Consider the following 23,432-nt stretch of genomic DNA (forward strand, 5'->3'; position numbering starts at 1 on the left):
AAGCATGATAAGTGAAGAAAGAACCGACATAGGTGCAGAGAGAGACAAGGAAGTGCAGAAAAAGGGAAGAGAAGTGCAGAAAGAGGCAAGAGATGTGCAAAAAGAAAGAAGAGAGGTGCAGAAAGAGGGATGAGGGGTGCAGAGAGAGGCAAGAAGGGTGCAGAAAGGAGCAAGGGATGTGCAGAAAAAAGCAAGCGAGGTACAGAAAGAAGCAACAGAGGTGCAGAAAGAATCAACAGAGGTGCAGAAACAGGCAAGAGTCATGCAGAAAGAAGGAACAGAAGTGGACAAGGAGGCAGGAGAACTGCAGAAAGAGGCAAGAGAGTTTCAGAAGCAGGCAAGAGACGTGCAGTAAGAAGGAACAGGAATGTAGAAAGAGGTACGGAAAGAAGCATGATAAGTGAAGAAAGAACCGACAGAGGTGCAGAGAGAAGCAAGGCAGTGCAGAAAGAGGCAAGAGAAGTGCAGAAAGAGGCAATAGATGTGCAGAAAGAAAGAAGAGAGGTGCAGAAAGAGGGAAGAGGGGTGCAGAGAGAGGCAAGAAGGGTGCAGAAAGAAGCAAGGGATGTGCAGAAAGAAGCAAGCGAGGTACAGAAAGAAGCAACAGAGGTGCCGAAACAGGCAAAAGTGGTGCAGAAAGCGGCAAGAGAGTTGCAGAAACAAGCAAGAGAGGTGCCGACAGAGGAAACATGGATGCAGAAAGAGGCAACAGAGATGCAGAAAGAGGGAAGAGTGGTGCAGAAAGAAAGAACAGAAGTGCACAAGGAGTCAACAGAACTGTAGAAAGAGGCAAGAGAGTTGCAGAACCAGGTAAGAGATGTACAGAAAGAAGGAACAAGGATGCAGAAAGAGGTGCATAACGAAGCAATAGAAGTGCAGAAAGAACCAACAGAGGTGCAGAGAGAGGAAAGGGGGTACAGAAAGAGGCAAGCGAAGTGCAGAAAGAAACAACAGAGGTGCAAAAAGAGACAAGAGAGATGCAGAAAGAGGTAAGAGATGTGCAGAAAGAGAGAAGACAGGTTCAGAAAGAGGGAAGAGGGGTGCATAAAAAGCAAGAATGATGCAGAAAGAAGCAAGAGATGAGCAGAAAGAAGCAAAAGAAGTGCAGAAAGAAGCAACAGTGGTGTGGAAACAGACAAGAGGGGTGCGAAACAGGCAAGAAAAGTGCAGAGAGAAGCAACAGATATAAAGAAAGTGGCAGGAAAAGGGTAGAAAGAAGCAACAGAGATGCAGAAAGAAGCAACACATGTACAGATAGAGGCAAGAGAGGTGCAGAAGGAGGCAAGAGAACTGCAGAAAGAGGCAAGAGAACTGCAGAAAGAGGCAAGAGAGTTGCAAAACAAGCAAGAGAGGTGCAGAAAGAAGGAACAGGAATGTAGAAAAAGGTAAGGAAAGAAGCATGATAAGTGAAGAAAGAACCGACATAGGTGCAGAGAGAGACAAGGAAGTGCAGAAAAGGGGAAGAGAAGTGCAGAAAGAGGCAAGAGATGTGCAAAAAGAAAGAAGAGAGGTGCAGAAAGAGGGATGAGGGGTGCAGAGAGAGGCAAGAAGGGTGCAGAAAGGAGCAAGGGATGTGCAGAAAGAAGCAAGCGAGGTACAGAAAGAAGCAACAGAGGTGCAGAAACAGGCAAAAGGGGTGAAGAAAGTGGCAAGAGAGTTGCAGAAACAAGCAAGAGAGGTGCCGACAGAGGAAACATGGATGCAGAAAGAGGCAACAGAGATGCAGAAAGAGGGACGAGTGGTGCAGAAAGAAAGAACAGAAGTGCACAAGGAGTCAAGAGAACTGTAGAAAGAGGCAAGAGAGTTGCAGAACCAGGCAAGAGATGTACAGAACGAAGGAACAAGGATGCAGAAAGAGGTGCATAACAAAGCAAGAGAAGTGCAGAAAGAAGCAACAGAGGTGCAGAGAGAGGAAAGGGGGTACAGAAAGAGGCAAGAGATGAGCAGAAAGAAACAACAGAGGTGCAAAAAGAGACAAGAGAGGTGCAGAAAGTAGTAAGAGATGTGCAGAAAGAGAGAGGACAGGTGCAGTAAGAGGGAAGAGGGGTGCAGAAAAAGCAAGAATGATGCAAAAAGAAGCAGGAGATGAGCAGAAAGAAGCAAAAGAAGTGCAGAAAGAAGCAACAGAGGAGTGGAAACAGCCAAGAGGGGTGTGAAACACGCAAGAAAAGTACAGAAAGAAGCAACAGATATAAAGAAAGTGGCAGGAGAAGGGTAGAAAGAAGTAACAGAGATGCCAAAAGAAGCAACACAGGTACAGATAGAGGCAAGAGAGGTGCAGAAGGAGGCAAGAGAACTGCAGAAAGAGGCAAGAGAGTTGCAAAACAAGCAAGAGAGGTGCAGAAAGAAGGAACAGGAATGTAGAAAAAGGTAAGGAAAGAAGCATGATAAGTGAAGAAAGAACCGACATAGGTGCAGAGAGAGACAAGGAAGTGCAGAAAAAGGGAAGAGAAGTGCAGAAAGAGGCAAGAGATGTGCAAAAAGAAAGAAGAGAGGTGCAGAAAGAGGGATGAGGGGTGCAGAGAGAGGCAAGAAGGGTGCAGAAAGGAGCAAGGGATGTGCAGAAAGAAGCAAGCGAGGTACAGAAAGAAGCAACAGAGGTGCAGAAAGAATCAACAGAGGTGCAGAAACAGGCAAGAGTCATGCAGAAAGAAGGAACAGAAGTGGACAAGGAGGCAGGAGAACTGCAGAAAGAGGCAAGAGAGTTTCAGAAGCAGGCAAGAGACGTGCAGAAAGAAGGAACAGGAATGTAGAAAGAGGTACGGAAAGAAGCATGATAAGTGAAGAAAGAACCGACAGAGGTGCAGAAAGAGGCAAGAGAAGTGCAGAAAGAGGCAATAGATGTGCAGAAAGAAAGAAGAGAGGTGCAGAAAGAGGGAAGAGGGGTGCAGAGAGAGGCAAGAAGGGTGCGGAAAGAAGCAAGGGATGTGCAGAAAGAAGCAAGCGAGGTACAGAAAGAAGCAACAGACGTGCCGAAACAGGCAAAAGTGGTGCAGAAAGCGGCAAGAGAGTTGCAGAAACAAGCAAGAGAGGTGCCGACAGAGGAAACATGGATGCAGAAAGAGGCAACAGAGATGCAGAAAGAGGGAAGAGTGGTGCAGAAAGAAAGAACAGAAGTGCACAAGGAGTCAAGAGAACTGTAGAAAGAGGCAAGAGAGTTGCAGAACCAGGTAAGAGATGTACAGAAAGAAGGAACAAGGATGCAGAAAGAGGTGCATAACGAAGCAATAGAAGTGCAGAAAGAACCAACAGAGGTGCAGAGAGAGGAAAGGGGGTACAGAAAGAGGCAAGCGAAGTGCAGAAAGAAACAACAGAGGTGCAAAAAGAGACAAGAGAGATGCAGAAAGAGGTAAGAGATGTGCAGAAAGAGAGAAGACAGGTTCAGAAAGAGGGAAGAGGGGTGCATAAAAAGCAAGAATGATGCAGAAAGAAGCAAAGATGAGCAGAAAGAAGCAAAAGAAGTGCAGAAAGAAGCAACAGTGGTGTGGAAACAGACAAGAGGGGTGCGAAACAGGCAAGAAGCAACAGATATAAAGAAAGTGGCAGGAAAAGGGTAGAAAGAAGCAACAGAGATGCAGAAAGAAGCAACACATGTACAGATAGAGGCAAGAGAGGTGCAGAAGGAGGCAAGAGAACTGCAGAAAGAGGCAAGAGAGTTGCAAAACAAGCAAGAGAGGTGCAGAAAAAGGGAACACGGATGAAGAAAGGCAAGAGCGGTGCAGAAAGAGGAAAGAAGGGTGCAGAAGAAAGAGGACAGAGGCATACAGAAAGAAGCAAGAGAGGCGCAGAAAGAAGCACAAGAAGTGTAGAAAGAATCAAAAGAGGTGCAGAAAGAATCAACAGAGGTGCAGAAACAGGCAAGAGTCATGCAGAAATAAGCAACAGAAGTGGACAAGGAGGCATGAGAACTGCAGAAAGAGGCAAAGAGTTTCAGAAGCAGGCAATATATGTGTAGAAAGAAGGAACAGGGATGCAGAGAGAGGCAAGGGGGTACAGAAAGAGTAAAGAGAAGTGCAGAAAGAAGCAACAGAGGTGCAGTGCAGAAGGAGACAAGAGAGGTACAGAAAGAGGCAAAAGATGTGCAGAAAGAGGCAAGAGATGTGCAGAAAGAGAGAAGACAGGTACAGAAAGAGGAAAGAGGCGTGCAGAGAGAGGCAAGAAGGGTATGGAAAGAAGCAAGAGAGGTGCATAAAGAAGCAAGAGAAGTGCAGAAAGAAGCAACATAGGTGCAGAAACAGGCAAAAGGAGTACAGAAACAGGCATGAGAAGTGCAGAAAGAAGCAACAGAAATAAAGAAAGATAAAAGAGAAGTGTAGAAAGAAGCAAAAGAAATGCAGAAAGAAGCAACAAAGGTGCAGAAAGAGGTAAGAGAGGTACAGAAAGAGGCAATATAAGTGTAAAAAGAGGCAATATATGTGCAGAAAGAGGCTGCAGAAAGAGGGAATACTGGTACAAAAAGAGGCAAGAGGGGTGCAGAAAAAAGCAAGAGAGGTGGGGAAAAAGCTAGAGAAGTACAGACAGATCCAACAGAGGTGCAGAAAGAGGCAAGAGGGTGCAGAAAGAGGCAAGAGAATTACAGAACGAAGCAGCAGAGGTGCAGAAAGAAATGAAATTAAGGTTTTGTAAAGCGTGTGTGTGCCAAGGCGTCTTAGTGCTAAAACTGTTGGTAAATCTTGAGCAAGGGGGATAGGCAGAGGTCTATAGCTTGGATACAAACAGCCATGTTTTTAGCGATTTCTTAAACACCTTTCTAGTGGCTTGACCTCTCAGAGTAAATGGCAGAGTATTCCAGAGTTTGGAGGTCAAGTGAAAAAAACTTCTGCCACCCCATTTTACGGTCTTCAACCTAGGAATGACCAATAGGGAGGCAGTCGACGACCTAAGATTATGTTGTGGGATGTGCCATCTGATTTGATTGCTGAAATCGGCTGGTCTGATCCCGTCGAGTGTCTTGTGAACAATGCACAAAGACCTGAAATGGACCCTTGGTAGGACCTGAAGCCAGTGCCGTTCTTTAATACTTTGGGATACCGAACTGAATTTGGTGATCCTAAGCAGTAATTGTGCTGCCACATTTTGCAGTGTTTGAAGCTTGTATAAGGTTATCTGTTCATACCCAAATAAAGGGCGTTACAATAATCAATTTTTGATAACACCAAAGACTCAATTACTGTTTTCCATGGGAATGAACTGTAAGATTTTTCTTAGGATCTTCAGCTTATGGAAGCAGGACGATGTAATGCAATTGACCTATTCCGATAAGGACAGATGATTATCTAGAGTAACCTAGATCTTTTACCTTTTTTAATGGAGATGGGGAAGGCCCGGCTACTTCTGGCTAACAAGATGTGTTCCAGTAATATGTATCCTTACCAAATAGTACCACCTCAGTTTTATCAGTATTCAACTTTAGACAATTGTCATAGCATCCATCTGATGATGTGGACCATATAGTTGTTAAATGTTACTGCCACGTCATCTGACTTTGATGATAGAGACACCACTATTTGTGTGTTGTCTGCTTAACAGATGGCAGTAAAACCATGACAGCAGATGTCATTTGGCCAAATGGGTAACAGATATTGAACACAGTTGGGGATAGCAAGGATCCCTGGGGCACTCTGCATGGCAGGGTGTAGTGATGTCATTTGTGTTCTCCCATCACTATGGTTTGTTCTCTGTTCACAAGGAAAGATCTCAGTATATTTGAGGCTTCACCTGTGATCCCTATTTTAGATAGACTCTGGATGAGTATTTGATGATCAACCGTATTGACTGCGGCAGAGAGGTCTAGCAAAATTAGTATTGCCTTCCCTCCTCCGTCTAATTGAATGCAAATCTCTGTGGTGGCTGCAACAAGTGCTGACTCTACTTTGTAAGGGCAGAAATACTTGTTGTGCAGTGTCCATTTTGTCATTAGATTCTAAGAAATGAAGCAGGTCTTCATTAAGACCTTTTTCAAGAACTTTAGATGGAAATGGCAGACTGGAGATTGGCTGATAATTGTTGACCTCTGTGAGGTCATCCAAGGGTTTTTTTTCATGATGGGCCGTACTAGAGATTTTTTACAAGTATTTAGAAAGCATCCCGCGTGCAGATTATTTAGGAGGGGTGCTAAATGGCCTGCAATAATATTGGGGACCATATGAAGGACCAAAGCTGGACAGGGGTCCAGTGGGGATCCAAATTTGGTTAACAGACCAAGCCTCTCCACTCGTTCGGGCATTAAATGATTAAACTTTTTTAGGCATACTTGCATAGTTGCCTTGCCTTGACCAAGACAACTCAGCTCATGTGGAGTGTTCACAGCTTGACAGCTAGAGAACTTGTTGTATACCTTTTTTAATTTATTGTAGAAAAAATCTGGATTTTTTGTCACCAAAATCTGTATTAGAGATAAATTGTTTGCTTTCACCAAATTTTGATAAAGCAGTGACTCTTTTGAAAAGTTCTCTGGCTGAATTTTTAGCAGAATTAATGTTCTCAGTATAAATGTGTGGCATTGCTGAGATTATTGCTTCTTCATAGTTGTCAGTAGTCTTCCTGTAATATTTTTTTTTCATTGCAGAGTGACCTTTCCTCCATATTCGTTCTTGAGCCCTGCACTTTCTCAGAAGATCCTTCAGCTCAGGTGTGTACCATGGGACTGATGGTTGCTTCCTGTTGTTTCGTTTAAGCTTTTCAGGGGCAAGCTTGGCGGTCGCAGGATCGATCCAGCCAGCAAAATTGAGGGCGGCAGAGTCAGGATCTGTGTTAGGCGGGGTCTGTGGGAGAGTAAGGCCGATTCAAGATCAAGAGTATTTATCTTTCACCATGAACGTGTCATTGATGTTCAATGCTTTGAGGGGCTCTCCAGGAAATGTTAACTCAAAGAATACGATGCTGTGGTATGTCCAGGCCATAGGTAAGGTTCTGTTAAATGCGATCTGTGCGTAGTTGGTAAAAATACCATTGAGGGTATGGTTTCCTATGTGATTTGGCTCTGTGACGACTTGATTTAAGTCAAAACTATTTAGCTCATCAATTAAGTTGATGGTGTCTTGACATTTGGCAGATTGTAAATGGAAATGAAAATCACCCAGTAAGGTAAAATTAGGATACTCCATTCAGGATTCCAAAATGGTCTGTATGGAGGAAATTAATCTGTTCCTGGGGCCAGGTGGCTGGTAAATTAAGATCTAATTAAAAGCTAATGTGTTTTAAATTTTGAGAGCAAACAAAATAGCTTCTTCCTCCAATTGAGGGATGACTGCAAATGAGGCCTTAATGTTAGTACGGTAGGAAACAGCAACCCCTACTGCTCCAGTGACCTTCCCTGTCTATGCTGAATAATTCATACCCTTAAGGTATGGCATAATTAAGGTCTGCCTCGAAGGAGCTGTTGGTCTAGGTCTCCGTGAGAAAAATAATGTCAGGGTTGTATTGGTCAATAAAGTCAGCTAATTTATATTTATATTTGGGAAGTAACCTGATGTTCAGTAGTACACAAGTATGAGCAGAATCCCTTTGCTCACAATTGGGAGCAGATGGAGAGCTTGTAGGCCTAACATTCTATTTACAGACACAGTCATGATCAATAGTAGCAAATTCACATGTGGGGCAGTGCCATAATATGGAGTTCCCCTGAAAGTTAATGGGTATAGATTCCCTTTCTGAGTCTGATGTTCAATAAAGCCTCTCTTGAGTAGGTCCAAACAGAATTTTTAGCAGGGTTTCGGATGTGTGCAGATGGGCTTGCCTTTGGTGCACCATTGGCAGTCACGTCAGCATGCTCATTTATACTATTGTGCCAAAACAGCTAGCACACTACAAAAAAATGTTGACCCTGCTCTGACTTGCGGGAACCAATCAAAGTGCCAATTTGAAAGAACTGAGATCAGAGCAGCAGCAGGTAAGGTTTAAAAGCACACACAAGTTTAAAAGCACACACAAGTATAATGATTTAAAATTATGCTTTTCCCCAAAGATCCTTAACACATCTCTTTGCTATAAGAAATTACAGCGCTTTGATGGGGATTCAGGAATGGAGAAAGAGGCAAGAGGGGTGCAGAAAAAAGCAATAGAGGTGCAGAAAGAAACAAGAGAAGTGCAGAAAGAAGCAACAGAAGTGCAGAAAGAGGCACAGGAAGTGCATAAAGAGGTAAGAGAGGTGCAAAAAAGGTAAGAGATGAGCAGAAAGAGTGAACAGGGGTGCAGAAAGAGGCAAAGAGGTGCAGAAAAAGGCAGGAAAGGTACAGAAAGAGGCAGGATAGGTACAGAAACAGGCAAGAGGGGAGCAGAAAGAGGCAAGGGAGTTGCAGAAATAAGCAATAGAGATGCATAAAGAAGCAAGGGAGGTGCAGAAGGAGGCAAGAGAACTGCAGAAACAGGCAAGACAGTTGCATAAACAAGCAAGAAAGATGCAGAAACACGAAACGTGGATGCAGAAAGAGGCAAGAGAGGTACAGAAAGAGGGAAGAATGGTACAGAAAGAGGCAAGAGGCATACAAAAAGAAGCAAGAGAGGTACAGAAAGAAGCAAGAGAAGTACAAAAAGAATCAACAGAGGTGCAAAAAGAGGCATGAGGGGTGCAGAAACATACAAGAGTAGTGCAGAAAGAAGCAACTGAAGTGCACAAGGAGGCAAGAGAACTGCAGAAAGATGCAAGAGAGTTGCAGAAACAGGCAAGAAATATGCAGAAAGAAGGAACTTGAATGCAGAAAGAGGTTCAGAAAGAAGCAAGAGAAGCACAGAAAGTACCAACAGAGGTGCAGAGAGAGGCAAGGGGATGCAGAAAGAGGCAAGAGAAGTGCAGAAATAAGCAACAGATGTGCAGAAAAAGGCAAGAGAAGCACAGAAAGAGGCAGGATAGGTACAGAAAGAGTCAAGCGATGTGCAGAAGAGTGTAGAGGGGTGCAGAAACAAGCAAGAGAGGTGCAGAAAGAGGAAACATGAATGCAGAGAGAGGCAAGATAGGTGCAGAAAGAAGCAAGACAAATACGCAAGGAGACAAGAGAACTGCAGAAAGAGGCAAGAGAGTTGCAGACACAGGCAAGAGATGTGCAGAAAGAAGTAATAGGGATGCCGAAACAGGTGCAATAAGAAGTGAGAGAAGTGCAGAAAGAAGCTAGAGAAGTGCAGGAAGAATCACAAAAAGTGCAGAAAGGAGCAAGAGAATTACAGAAAGAGACAAGAGAGGTGCAGAAAGAAGAGAGTCAGGTGCCAAAAGAGGAAAGAGAACTGAAGAAAGAGGCAAGAAAAGTACAGAAAGAAGCAACAGAAATGAAGACGCAAGAGAAGTGTAAAAAGAAGCAACAGAAATGCAGAAAGAAACATGAGACGTGCAGAAAGAAGCAACAGAGGTGTAGAAAGAGGCAAGAGGGTACAGAAAGAAGCAAGAAAGGAGCAAAAAGAGGCAACAGATCCAAGACACAGGCAACAGAGGTGCAGAAAGAAGGAGAGTCGTGCAAAAAAAAGCAAGAGAGGTGCAGAAAGAAGCAAGAGAGGTACAGAAAGAGCCAAGAGAGGTACAGAAAGAGACATGAAAAGTGCAGAAAGAAGCAACAGAGGTGTAGTAAGAGGTAAGAGACACAGAAGTTTGAAGGAAGTGAGGTGCAGAAAGAAGCACAAGCTGTACAGAAAGAAGGGAGGTGCAGAAAGCAGACGAGATGTGCAGAAAGAAGCAAGTGAAATGCAGAAAGAGGAAGAAAGGTGCAGAAAGAAGCAAGAGAAATGCAGAAAGAGGCAAGAGAGTTCCATAAAAAGGCAAGAGATGTGCAGAAAAAGAGAAGAGAGGTGCAGAAAGAGGGATGAGGGGTGCAAAGAGAGGCAAGGAAGGTGCCGAAAGAATCAAGGGAGGTACAGAAAGAAGCAAGAGAAGTTCAGAAAGAAGCAACCGAAGTAAAGAAAGAGGCAAGACAAGGGTAGAAAGAAGCAATGGAAATGCAGAAAGAATCAAAACAGGTGCAGAAAGAGTCAAGAGAGGTGCAGAATGGGGCAAGAAAAATACAGAAAGAGGCAAGAGAGTAGCAAAACAGGCAAGCGAGTTACAGAAAACATGGATGCAGAAAGAGGCAAGTGAGATGCATAAAGAGGGAAGAAGGGTGCAGAAAGAGGCAAGAGGCATACAGAAAGAAGCAAGAGAGGTGCAGAAAGAAGCAAGAGAAGTACAGAAAGAATAACGTGTGCAGAAAGAGGCACAAGGTGTGCAGAAAGAGTTAGGAGTAGTGCAGAAAAGACAAACATAAGTGCCTACGGAGGCAAGAGAACTGCAGAAAGATGCAAGTGAGTTGCAGAAACAGGCAAGAGATCTGCCGAAATAAGGAACAGTGATTCTGAAAGAGGTGCAGAAAGAAGCAAGAGAAGTGAAGAAAGAACCGACAGAGGTGCAGAGAGAGGCAAGAGGGGTGCAGAAAGAGGCAAGAGATGTGCAGAAAGAGAGAAGAGAGGTGCATAAAGAGGGAAGATGGATGTAGAGAGAGGGGAAACGGGTGCAGCAAGAAGCAAGAGAAGTGAAGAAAGAACCAACAGAGGTGCAGAGAAAGTCAGAGGGTGCAGAAAGAGGCAAGAGAAGTGCAGAAAGAAGCAACAGAGGTACAGAAAGAGGCAAGAGAGGTACAGAAAGAGGCAAGAGAGGTGCAGAACGAGTCAAGAGATGTGCAGAAAGAAAGAAGAGAAGTGCAGAAACAGGGGTGCAGAGAGAGGCAAGAAGGGTGCAGATAGAAGCATGGGAGGTGCAAAAACAAGCAAGAGAGGTGCAGAAGGAGGCAAGAGAACTGCAAAAAGAGGCACAAGAATTACAGAAACAAGCAAGAGAGGTACAGAAAGAGGACACATGGATGCGGACAGAGGCAAGATAGGTGCAGAAAGAGGGAATAAGGGTACAGAAAGGGGCAAGAGGCAAACAGAAAGAAGCAGGAGAGGTGAAAAAGAGGCAAGAGAGGTGCAGAAAGGGGCAAGAGTAGTGCAGAAAGAAGCAAGAGAAGTACGCAAGGAGGCAAGAGAACTGCAGAAAGAGTCAAGAGAGTTGCAGAAGCAGGCAAGAGATGTGCAGAAAGAAGGAACAGGGATGCAGAAAAAGATGCAAAAAGAAGCGAGAGAAGTGCAGAAAGAACCAAGAGACGTGCAGAAAGAAGCAAGAGAAGCCAAGAAAGAGGCTAGAGAAGTACAGGAAAAAGCACAAAAAGTACAGAAAGGAGCAAGAGAAGTACAGAAAGAGACAAGTGAGGTGCAGAAAGAAATAGAGTCAGGTGCAGGTGCAGAAAGAGGCTAGAAAACTGCAGGAACAGCAAGCGGAGTGCAGAAAGAGGAAAGAGAAATACAGAAAGAGGCAAGAGGTAAGAGAAGTGCAAAATGAAGAGAGTGAGGTACAGAAAGATGCAAGTGAGGTGCAGAAAGAGACAAGAGAGGTACAGAAAAGGGCAAAAGAACCACAGAAAGAAGCTAGAGAAGTGCAGGAATAAGCACACAAGTGCACAAAGGAGCAAGAGAAATGCAGAAAGAGACAAGAGAGGTGCAGAAAGAACAAACAGTGGTGCAGCAATAGGCAAGGGGTGCAGTAAGAGCCAAGGGACGTGCAGAAAGAAGCAACAGAGATGCAGAGAGGCGTAAGGAAAGTACAGCAATAGGCAAGTGAGGTACAGAAACAGGCAAGAGGGATGCATAAAGAGGCAAGAGAGTTGCATAAACAAGCAATAGAGATGCATAAAGAAGCAAGGGAGGTGCAGAAGGAGGCAAAAGAACTGCAGAAGCATGCAAGAGAGTTGCAGAAACAAGCAAGAAAGATGCATAAGCACGAAACATGGATGCAGAAAGAGGCAACAGAGATGCAGAAAGAGGGAAGAGTGGTGTAGAAAGAAAGAACAGAAGTGCACAAGGAGTCAAGAGAACTGTAGAAAGAGGCAAGAGAGTTGCAGAACCAGGTAAGAGATGTACAGAAAGAAGGAACAAGGATGCAGAAAGAGGTGCATAACAAAGCAATAGAAGTGCAGAAAGAACCAACAGAGGTGCAGAGAGAGGAAAGGGGGTACAGAAAGAGACAAGCGAAGTGCAGAAAGAAACAACAGAGGTGCAAAAAGAGTCAAGAGAGATGCAGAAAGAGGTAAGAGATGTGCAGAAAGAGAGAAGACAGGTTCAGAAAGAGGGAAGAGGGGTGCATAAAAAGCAAGAATGATGCAGAAAGAAGCAAGAGATGAGCAGAAAGAAGCAAAAGAAGTGCAGAAAGAAGCAACAGTGGTGTGGAAACAGACAAGAGGGGTGCGAAACAGGCAACAAAAGTGCAGAGAGAAGCAACAGATATAAAGAAAGTGGCAGGAAAAGGGTAGAAAGAAGCAACAGAGATGCAGAAAGAAGCAACACATGTACAGATAGAGGCAAGAGAGGTGCAGAAGGAGGCAAGAGAACTGCAGAAAGAGGCAAGAGAGTTGCAAAACAAGCAAGAGAGGTGCAGAAAAAGGGAACACGGATGAAGAAAGGCAAGAGCAGTGCAGAAAGAGGGAAGAAGGGTGCAGAAGAAAGAGGACAGAGGCATACAGAAAGAAGCAAGAGAGGCGCAGAAAGAAGCACAAGAAGTGTAGAAAGAATCAAAAGAGGTGCAGAAAGAATCAACAGAGGTGCAGAAACAGGCAAGAGTCATGCAGAAATAAGCAACAGAAGTGGACAAGGAGGCAAGAGAACTGCAGAAAGAGACAAGACAGTTTCAGAAGCAGGCAAGAGAAGTGCAGAAAGAAGGAACAGGAATGTAGAAAGAGGTACGGAAAGAAGCATGATAAGTGAAGAAAGAACCGACAGAGGTGCAGAGAGAGGCAAGGGAGTGCAGAAAGAGGCAAGAGAAGTGTAGAAAGAGGCAAGTGATGTGCAGAAAGAAAGAAGAGAGTTGCAGAAAGAGGGAAGAGGGGTGCAGAGGGAGGCAAGAAGGGTGCAGAAAGAAGCAAGGGATGTGCAGAAAGAAGCAAGCGAGGTACAGAAAGAAGCAACAGAGGTGCAGAAACAGGCAAAAGGGGTGCAGAAAGTGGCAAGAGAGTTGCAGAAACAAGCAAGAGAGGTGCCGACAGAGGAAACATGGATGCAGAAAGAGGCAACAGAGATGCAGAAAGAGGGACGAGTGGTGCAGAAAGAAAGAACAGAAGTGCACAAGGAGTCAAGAGAACTGTAGAAAGAGGCAAGAGAGTTGCAGAACCAGGCAAGAGATGTACAGAACGAAGGAACAAGGATGCAGAAAGAGGTGCATAACAAAGCAAGAGAAGTGCAGAAAGAAGCAACAGAGGTGCAGAGAGAGGAAAGGGGGTACAGAAAGAGGCAAGAGATGAGCTGAAAGAAACAACAGAGGTGCAAAAAGAGACAAGAGAGGTGCAGAAAGTAGTAAGAGATGTGCAGAAAGAGAGAGGACAGGTGCAGTAAGATGGAAGAGGGGTGCAGAAAAAGCAAGAATGATGCAAAAAGAAGCAGGAGATGAGCAGAAAGAAGCAAAAGAAGTGCAGAAAGAAGCAACAGAGGAGTGGAAACAGCCAAGAGGGGTGTGAAACAGGCAAGAAAAGTACAGAAAGAAGCAACAGATATAAAGAAAGTGGCAGGAGAAGGGTAGAAAGAAGTAACAGAGATGCCGAAAGAAGCAACACAGGTACAGATAGAGGCAAGAGAGGTGCAGAAGGAGGCAAGAGAACTGCAGAAAGAGGCAAGAGAGTTGCAAAACAAGCAAGAGAGGTGCAGAAAGAAGGAACAGGAATGTAGAAAAAGGTAAGGAAAGAAGCATGATAAGTGAAGAAAGAACCGACATAGGTGCAGAGAGAGACAAGGAAGTGCAGAAAAAGGGAAGAGAAGTGCAGAAAGAGGCAAGAGATGTGCAAAAAGAAAGAAGAGAGGTGCAGAAAGAGGGATGAGGGGTGCAGAGAGAGGCAAGAAGGGTGCAGAAAGGAGCAAGGGATGTGCAGAAAAAAGCAAGCGAGGTACAGAAAGAAGCAACAGAGGTGCAGAAAGAATCAACAGAGGTGCAGAAACAGGCAAGAGTCATGCAGAAAGAAGGAACAGAAGTGGACAAGGAGGCAGGAGAACTGCAGAAAGAGGCAAGAGAGTTTCAGAAGCAGGCAAGAGACGTGCAGTAAGAAGGAACAGGAATGTAGAAAGAGGTACGGAAAGAAGCATGATAAGTGAAGAAAGAACCGACAGAGGTGCAGAGAGAAGCAAGGCAGTGCAGAAAGAGGCAAGAGAAGTGCAGAAAGAGGCAATAGATGTGCAGAAAGAAAGAAGAGAGGTGCAGAAAGAGGGAAGAGGGGTGCAGAGAGAGGCAAGAAGGGTGCAGAAAGAAGCAAGGGATGTGCAGAAAGAAGCAAGCGAGGTACAGAAAGAAGCAACAGAGGTGCCGAAACAGGCAAAAGTGGTGCAGAAAGCGGCAAGAGAGTTGCAGAAACAAGCAAGAGAGGTGCCGACAGAGGAAACATGGATGCAGAAAGAGGCAACAGAGATGCAGAAAGAGGGAAGAGTGGTGCAGAAAGAAAGAACAGAAGTGCACAAGGAGTCAACAGAACTGTAGAAAGAGGCAAGAGAGTTGCAGAACCAGGTAAGAGATGTACAGAAAGAAGGAACAAGGATGCAGAAAGAGGTGCATAACGAAGCAATAGAAGTGCAGAAAGAACCAACAGAGGTGCAGAGAGAGGAAAGGGGGTACAGAAAGAGGCAAGCGAAGTGCAGAAAGAAACAACAGAGGTGCAAAAAGAGACAAGAGAGATGCAGAAAGAGGTAAGAGATGTGCAGAAAGAGAGAAGACAGGTTCAGAAAGAGGGAAGAGGGGTGCATAAAAAGCAAGAATGATGCAGAAAGAAGCAAGAGATGAGCAGAAAGAAGCAAAAGAAGTGCAGAAAGAAGCAACAGTGGTGTGGAAACAGACAAGAGGGGTGCGAAACAGGCAAGAAAAGTGCAGAGAGAAGCAACAGATATAAAGAAAGTGGCAGGAAAAGGGTAGAAAGAAGCAACAGAGATGCAGAAAGAAGCAACACATGTACAGATAGAGGCAAGAGAGGTGCAGAAGGAGGCAAGAGAACTGCAGAAAGAGGCAAGAGAGTTGCAAAACAAGCAAGAGAGGTGCAGAAAAAGGGAACACGGATGAAGAAAGGCAAGAGCGGTGCAGAAAGAGGGAAGAAGGGTGCAGAAGAAAGAGGACAGAGGCATACAGAAAGAAGCAAGAGAGGCGCAGAAAGAAGCACAAGAAGTGTAGAAAGAATCAAAAGAGGTGCAGAAACAGGCAAGAGTCATGCAGAAATAAGCAACAGAAGTGGACAAGGAGGCAAGAGAACTGCAGAAAGAGACAAGAGAGTTTCAGAAGCAGGCAAGAGAAGTGCAGAAAGAAGGAACAGGAATGTAGAAAGAGGTACGGAAAGAAGCATGATAAGTGAAGAAAGAACCGACAGAGGTGCAGAGAGAGGCAAGGGAGTGCAGAAAGAGGCAAGAGAAGTGTAGAAAGAGGCAAGTGATGTGCAGAAAGAAAGAAGAGAGTTGCAGAAAGAGGGAAGAGGGGTGCAGAGGGAGGCAAGAAGGGTGCAGAAAGAAGCAAGGGATGTGCAGAAAGAAGCAAGCGAGGTACAGAAAGAAGCAACAGAGGTGCAGAAACAGGCAAAAGGGGTGCAGAAAGTGGCAAGAGAGTTGCAGAAACAAGCAAGAGAGGTGCCGACAGAGGAAACATGGATGCAGAAAGAGGCAACAGAGATGCAGAAAGAGGGACGAGTGGTGCAGAAAGAAAGAACAGAAGTGCACAAGGAGTCAAGAGAACTGTAGAAAGAGGCAAGAGAGTTGCAGAACCAGGCAAGAGATGTACAGAACGAAGGAACAAGGATGCAGAAAGAGGTGCATAACAAAGCAAGAGAAGTGCAGAAAGAAGCAACAGAGGTGCAGAGAGAGGAAAGGGGGTACAGAAAGAGGCAAGAGATGAGCTGAAAGAAACAACAGAGGTGCAAAAAGAGACAAGAGAGGTGCAGAAAGTAGTAAGAGATGTGCAGAAAGAGAGAGGACAGGTGCAGTAAGAGGGAAGAGGGGTGCAGAAAAAGCAAGAATGATGCAAAAAGAAGCAGGAGATGAGCAGAAAGAAGCAAAAGAAGTGCAGAAAGAAGCAACAGAGGAGTGGAAACAGCCAAGAGGGGTGTGAAACACGCAAGAAAAGTACAGAAAGAAGCAACAGATATAAAGAAAGTGGCAGGAGAAGGGTAGAAAGAAGTAACAGAGATGCCGAAAGAAGCAACACAGGTACAGATAGAGGCAAGAGAGGTGCAGAAGGAGGCAAGAGAACTGCAGAAAGAGGCAAGAGAGTTGCAAAACAAGCAAGAGAGGTGCAGAAAGAAGGAACAGGAATGTAGAAAAAGGTAAGGAAAGAAGCATGATAAGTGAAGAAAGAACCGACATAGGTGCAGAGAGAGACAAGGAAGTGCAGAAAAAGGGAAGAGAAGTGCAGAAAGAGGCAAGAGATGTGCAAAAAGAAAGAAGAGAGGTGCAGAAAGAGGGATGAGGGGTGCAGAGAGAGGCAAGAAGGGTGCAGAAAGGAGCAAGGGATGTGCAGAAAAAAGCAAGCGAGGTACAGAAAGAAGCAACAGAGGTGCAGAAAGAATCAACAGAGGTGCAGAAACAGGCAAGAGTCATGCAGAAAGAAGGAACAGAAGTGGACAAGGAGGCAGGAGAACTGCAGAAAGAGGCAAGAGAGTTTCAGAAGCAGGCAAGAGACGTGCAGTAAGAAGGAACAGGAATGTAGAAAGAGGTACGGAAAGAAGCATGATAAGTGAAGAAAGAACCGACAGAGGTGCAGAGAGAAGCAAGGCAGTGCAGAAAGAGGCAAGAGAAGTGCAGAAAGAGGCAATAGATGTGCAGAAAGAAAGAAGAGAGGTGCAGAAAGAGGGAAGAGGGGTGCAGAGAGAGGCAAGAAGGGTGCAGAAAGAAGCAAGGGATGTGCAGAAAGAAGCAAGCGAGGTACAGAAAGAAGCAACAGAGGTGCCGAAACAGGCAAAAGTGGTGCAGAAAGCGGCAAGAGAGTTGCAGAAACAAGCAAGAGAGGTGCCGACAGAGGAAACATGGATGCAGAAAGAGGCAACAGAGATGCAGAAAGAGGGAAGAGTGGTGCAGAAAGAAAGAACAGAAGTGCACAAGGAGTCAACAGAACTGTAGAAAGAGGCAAGAGAGTTGCAGAACCAGGTAAGAGATGTACAGAAAGAAGGAACAAGGATGCAGAAAGAGGTGCATAACGAAGCAATAGAAGTGCAGAAAGAACCAACAGAGGTGCAGAGAGAGGAAAGGGGGTACAGAAAGAGGCAAGCGAAGTGCAGAAAGAAACAACAGAGGTGCAAAAAGAGACAAGAGAGATGCAGAAAGAGGTAAGAGATGTGCAGAAAGAGAGAAGACAGGTTCAGAAAGAGGGAAGAGGGGTGCATAAAAAGCAAGAATGATGCAGAAAGAAGCAAGAGATGAGCAGAAAGAAGCAAAAGAAGTGCAGAAAGAAGCAACAGTGGTGTGGAAACAGACAAGAGGGGTGCGAAACAGGCAAGAAAAGTGCAGAGAGAAGCAACAGATATAAAGAAAGTGGCAGGAAAAGGGTAGAAAGAAGCAACAGAGATGCAGAAAGAAGCAACACATGTACAGATAGAGGCAAGAGAGGTGCAGAAGGAGGCAAGAGAACTGCAGAAAGAGGCAAGAGAGTTGCAAAACAAGCAAGAGAGGTGCAGAAAAAGGGAACACGGATGAAGAAAGGCAAGAGCGGTGCAGAAAGAGGGAAGAAGGGTGCAGAAGAAAGAGGACAGAGGCATACAGAAAGAAGCAAGAGAGGCGCAGAAAGAAGCACAAGAAGTGTAGAAAGAATCAAAAGAGGTGCAGAAACAGGCAAGAGTCATGCAGAAATAAGCAACAGAAGTGGACAAGGAGGCAAGAGAACTGCAGAAAGAGACAAGAGAGTTTCAGAAGCAGGCAAGAGAAGTGCAGAAAGAAGGAACAGGAATGTAGAAAGAGGTACGGAAAGAAGCATGATAAGTGAAGAAAGAACCGACAGAGGTGCAGAGAGAGGCAAGGGAGTGCAGAAAGAGGCAAGAGAAGTGTAGAAAGAGGCAAGTGATGTGCAGAAAGAAAGAAGAGAGTTGCAGAAAGAGGGAAGAGGGGTGCAGAGGGAGGCAAGAAGGGTGCAGAAAGAAGCAAGGGATGTGCAGAAAGAAGCAAGCGAGGTACAGAAAGAAGCAACAGAGGTGCAGAAACAGGCAAAAGGGGTGCAGAAAGTGGCAAGAGAGTTGCAGAAACAAGCAAGAGAGGTGCCGACAGAGGAAACATGGATGCAGAAAGAGGCAACAGAGATGCAGAAAGAGGGACGAGTGGTGCAGAAAGAAAGAACAGAAGTGCACAAGGAGTCAAGAGAACTGTAGAAAGAGGCAAGAGAGTTGCAGAACCAGGCAAGAGATGTACAGAACGAAGGAACAAGGATGCAGAAAGAGGTGCATAACAAAGCAAGAGAAGTGCAGAAAGAAGCAACAGAGGTGCAGAGAGAGGAAAGGGGGTACAGAAAGAGGCAAGAGATGAGCTGAAAGAAACAACAGAGGTGCAAAAAGAGACAAGAGAGGTGCAGAAAGTAGTAAGAGATGTGCAGAAAGAGAGAGGACAGGTGCAGTAAGAGGGAAGAGGGGTGCAGAAAAAGCAAGAATGATGCAAAAAGAAGCAGGAGATGAGCAGAAAGAAGCAAAAGAAGTGCAGAAAGAAGCAACAGAGGAGTGGAAACAGCCAAGAGGGGTGTGAAACACGCAAGAAAAGTACAGAAAGAAGCAACAGATATAAAGAAAGTGGCAGGAGAAGGGTAGAAAGAAGTAACAGAGATGCCGAAAGAAGCAACACAGGTACAGATAGAGGCAAGAGAGGTGCAGAAGGAGGCAAGAGAACTGCAGAAAGAGGCAAGAGAGTTGCAAAACAAGCAAGAGAGGTGCAGAAAGAAGGAACAGGAATGTAGAAAAAGGTAAGGAAAGAAGCATGATAAGTGAAGAAAGAACCGACATAGGTGCAGAGAGAGACAAGGAAGTGCAGAAAAAGGGAAGAGAAGTGCAGAAAGAGGCAAGAGATGTGCAAAAAGAAAGAAGAGAGGTGCAGAAAGAGGGATGAGGGGTGCAGAGAGAGGCAAGAAGGGTGCAGAAAGGAGCAAGGGATGTGCAGAAAGAAGCAAGCGAGGTACAGAAAGAAGCAACAGAGGTGCAGAAAGAATCAACAGAGGTGCAGAAACAGGCAAGAGTCATGCAGAAAGAAGGAACAGAAGTGGACAAGGAGGCAGGAGAACTGCAGAAAGAGGCAAGAGAGTTTCAGAAGCAGGCAAGAGACGTGCAGAAAGAAGGAACAGGAATGTAGAAAGAGGTACGGAAAGAAGCATGATAAGTGAAGAAAGAACCGACAGAGGTGCAGAGAGAAGCAAGGCAGTGCAGAAAGAGGCAAGAGAAGTGCAGAAAGAGGCAATAGATGTGCAGAAAGAAAGAAGAGAGGTGCAGAAAGAGGGAAGAGGGGTGCAGAGAGAGGCAAGAAGGGTGCAGAAAGAAGCAAGGGATGTGCAGAAAGAAGCAAGCGAGGTACAGAAAGAAGCAACAGAGGTGCCGAAACAGGCAAAAGTGGTGCAGAAAGCGGCAAGAGAGTTGCAGAAACAAGCAAGAGAGGTGCCGACAGAGGAAACATGGATGCAGAAAGAGGCAACAGAGATGCAGAAAGAGGGAAGAGTGGTGCAGAAAGAAAGAACAGAAGTGCACAAGGAGTCAACAGAACTGTAGAAAGAGGCAAGAGAGTTGCAGAACCAGGTAAGAGATGTACAGAAAGAAGGAACAAGGATGCAGAAAGAGGTGCATAACGAAGCAATAGAAGTGCAGAAAGAACCAACAGAGGTGCAGAGAGAGGAAAGGGGGTACAGAAAGAGGCAAGCGAAGTGCAGAAAGAAACAACAGAGGTGCAAAAAGAGACAAGAGAGATGCAGAAAGAGGTAAGAGATGTGCAGAAAGAGAGAAGACAGGTTCAGAAAGAGGGAAGAGGGGTGCATAAAAAGCAAGAATGATGCAGAAAGAAGCAAGAGATGAGCAGAAAGAAGCAAAAGAAGTGCAGAAAGAAGCAACAGTGGTGTGGAAACAGACAAGAGGGGTGCGAAACAGGCAAGAAAAGTGCAGAGAGAAGCAACAGATATAAAGAAAGTGGCAGGAAAAGGGTAGAAAGAAGCAACAGAGATGCAGAAAGAAGCAACACATGTACAGATAGAGGCAAGAGAGGTGCAGAAGGAGGCAAGAGAACTGCAGAAAGAGGCAAGAGAGTTGCAAAACAAGCAAGAGAGGTGCAGAAAAAGGGAACACGGATGAAGAAAGGCAAGAGCGGTGCAGAAAGAGGGAAGAAGGGTGCAGAAGAAAGAGGACAGAGGCATACAGAAAGAAGCAAGAGAGGCGCAGAAAGAAGCACAAGAAGTGTAGAAAGAATCAAAAGAGGTGCAGAAAGAATCAACAGAGGTGCAGAAACAGGCAAGAGTCATGCAGAAATAAGCAACAGAAGTGGACAAGGAGGCATGAGAACTGCAGAAAGAGGCAAAGAGTTTCAGAAGCATAGAAAGAAGGAACAGGGATGCAGAGAGAGGCAAGGGGGTACAGAAAGAGTAAAGAGAAGTGCAGAAAGAAGCAACAGAGGTGCAGTGCAGAAGGAGACAAGAGAGGTACAGAAAGAGGCAAAAGATGTGCAGAAAGAGGCAAGAGATGTGCAGAAAGAGAGAAGACAGGTACAGAAAGAGGAAAGAGGGGTGCAGAGAGAGGCAAGAAGGGTACGGAAAGAAGCAAGAGAGGTGCATAAAGAAGCAAGAGAAGTGCAGAAAGAAGCAACATAGGTGCAGAAACAGGCAAAAGGAGTTCAGAAACAGGCATGAGAAGTGCAGAAAGAAGCAACAGAAAAAAAGAAAGATAAAAGAGAAGTGTAGAAAGAAGCAAAAGAAATGCAGAAAGAAGCAACAAAGGTGCAGAAAGAGGTAAGAGAGGTACAGAAAGAGGCAATATAAATGTAGAAAGAGGCAATAGATGTGCAGAAAGAGGCTGCAGAAAGAGGGAATACTGGTACAAAAAGAGGCAAGAGGGGTGCAGAAAGAAGCAAGAGAGGTGGGGAAAAATCTAGAGAAGTACAGACAGATCCAACAGAGGTGCAGAAAGAGGCAAGAGGGTGCAGAAAGAGGCAAGAGAATTACAGAACGAAGCAACAGAGGTGCAGAAAGAAATGAAATTAAGGTTTTGTAAAGCGTGTGTGTCCCAAGGCGTCTTAGTGCTAAAACTGTTGGTAAATCTTGAGCAAGGGGGATAGGCAGAGGTCTATAGCTTGGATACAAACAGCCATGTTTTTAGCGATTTCTTAAACACCTTTCTAGTGGCTTGACCTCTCAGAGTAAATGGCAGAGTATTCCAGAGTTTGGAGGTCAAGTGAAAAAAACTTCTGCCACCCCATTTTACGGTCTTCAACCTAGGAATGACCAATAGGGAGGCAGTCGACGACCTAAGATTATGTTGTGGGATGTGCCATCTGATTTGATTGCTGAAATCGGCTGGTCTGATCCGTCGAGTGTCTTGTGAACAATGCACAAAGACCTGAAATGGACCCTTGGTAGGACCTGAAGTCTTTAATACTTTGGGATACCGAACTGAATTTGGTGATCCTAAGCAGTAATTGTGCTGCCACATTTTGCAGTGTTTGAAGCTTGTATAAGGTTATCTGTTCATACCCAAATAAAGGGCGTTACAATAATCAATTTTTGATAACACCAAAGACTCAATTACTGTTTTCCATGGGAATGAACTGTAAGATTTTTCTTAGGATCTTCAGCTTATGGAAGCAGGACGATGTAATGCAATTGACCTATTCCGATAAGGACAGATGATTATCTAGAGTAACCTAGATTTTTTACCTTTTTTAATGGAGATGGGGAAGGCCCGGCTACTTCTGGCTAACAAGATGTGTTCCAGTAATATGTATCCTTACCAAATAGTACCACCTCAGTTTTATCAGTATTCAACTTTAGACAATTGTCATAGCATCCATCTGATGATGTGGACCATATAGTTGTTAAATGTTACTGCCACGTCATCTGACTTTGATGATAGAGACACCACTATTTGTGTGTTGTCTGCTTAACAGATGGCAGTAAAACCATGACAGCAGATGTCATTTGGCCAAATAGGTAACAGATATTGAACACAGTTGGGGATAGCAAGGATCCCTGGGGCACTCTGCATGGCAGGGTGTAGTGATGTCATTTGTGTTCTCCCATCACTATGGTTTGTTCTCTGTTCACAAGGAAAGATCTCAGTATATTTGAGGCTTCACCTGTGATCCCTATTTTAGATAGACTCTGGATGAGTATTTGATGATCAACCGTATTGACTGCGGCAGAGAGGTCTAGCAAAATTAGTATTGCCTTCCCTCCTCCGTCTAATTGAATGCAAATCTCTGTGGTGGCTGCAACAAGTGCTGACTCTACGTTGTAAGGGCAGAAATACTTGTTGTGCAGTGTCCATTTTGTCATTAGATTCTAAGAAATGAAGCAGGTCTTCATTAAGACCTTTTTCAAGAACTTTAGATGGAAATGGCAGACTGGAGATTGGCTGATAATTGTTGACCTCTGTGAGGTCATCCAAGGGTTTTTTTCATGATGGGCCGTACTAGAGATTTTTTACAAGTATTTAGAAAGCATCCCGCGTGCAGATTATTTAGGAGGGGTGCTAAATGGCCTGCAATAATATTGGGGACCATATGAAGGACCAAAGCTGGACAGGGGTCCAGTGGGGATCCAAATTTGGTTAACAGACCAAGCCTCTCCACTCGTTCGGGCATTAAATGATTAAACTTTTTTAGGCATACTTGCATAGTTGCCTTGCCTTGACCAAGACAACTCAGCTCATGTGGAGTGTTCACAGCTTGACAGCTAGAGAACTCGTTGTATACCTTTTTTAATTTATTGTCGAAAAAATCTGGATTTTTTGTCACCAAAATCTGTATTAGAGATAAATTGTTTGCTTTCACCAAATTTTGATAAAGCAGTGACTCTTTTGAAAAGTTCTCTGGCTGAATTTTTAGCAGAATTAATGTTCTCAGTATAAATGTGTGGCATTGCTGAGATTATTGCTTCTTCATAGTTGTCAGTAGTCTTCCTGTAATATTTTTTTTTCATTGCAGAGTGACCTTTCCTCCATATTCGTTCTTGAGCCCTACACTTTCTCAGAAGATCCTTCAGCTCAGGTGTGTACCATGGGACTGATGGTTGCTTCCTGTTGTTTCGTTTAAGCTTTTCAGGGGCAAGCTTGGCGGTCGCAGGATCGATCCAGCCAGCAAAATTGAGGGCGGCAGAGTCAGGATCTGTGTTAGGCGGGGTCTGTGGGAGAGTAAGGCCGATTCAAGATCAAGAGTATGTATCTTTCACCATGAACGTGTCATTGATGTTCAATGCTTTGAGGGGCTCTCCA

This window comes from Lissotriton vulgaris, chromosome 1_1 (assembly GCF_964263255.1).
Source record: "Lissotriton vulgaris chromosome 1_1, aLisVul1.2, whole genome shotgun sequence".
NCBI classification, from domain to species: Eukaryota; Metazoa; Chordata; class Amphibia; order Caudata; family Salamandridae; genus Lissotriton; species Lissotriton vulgaris.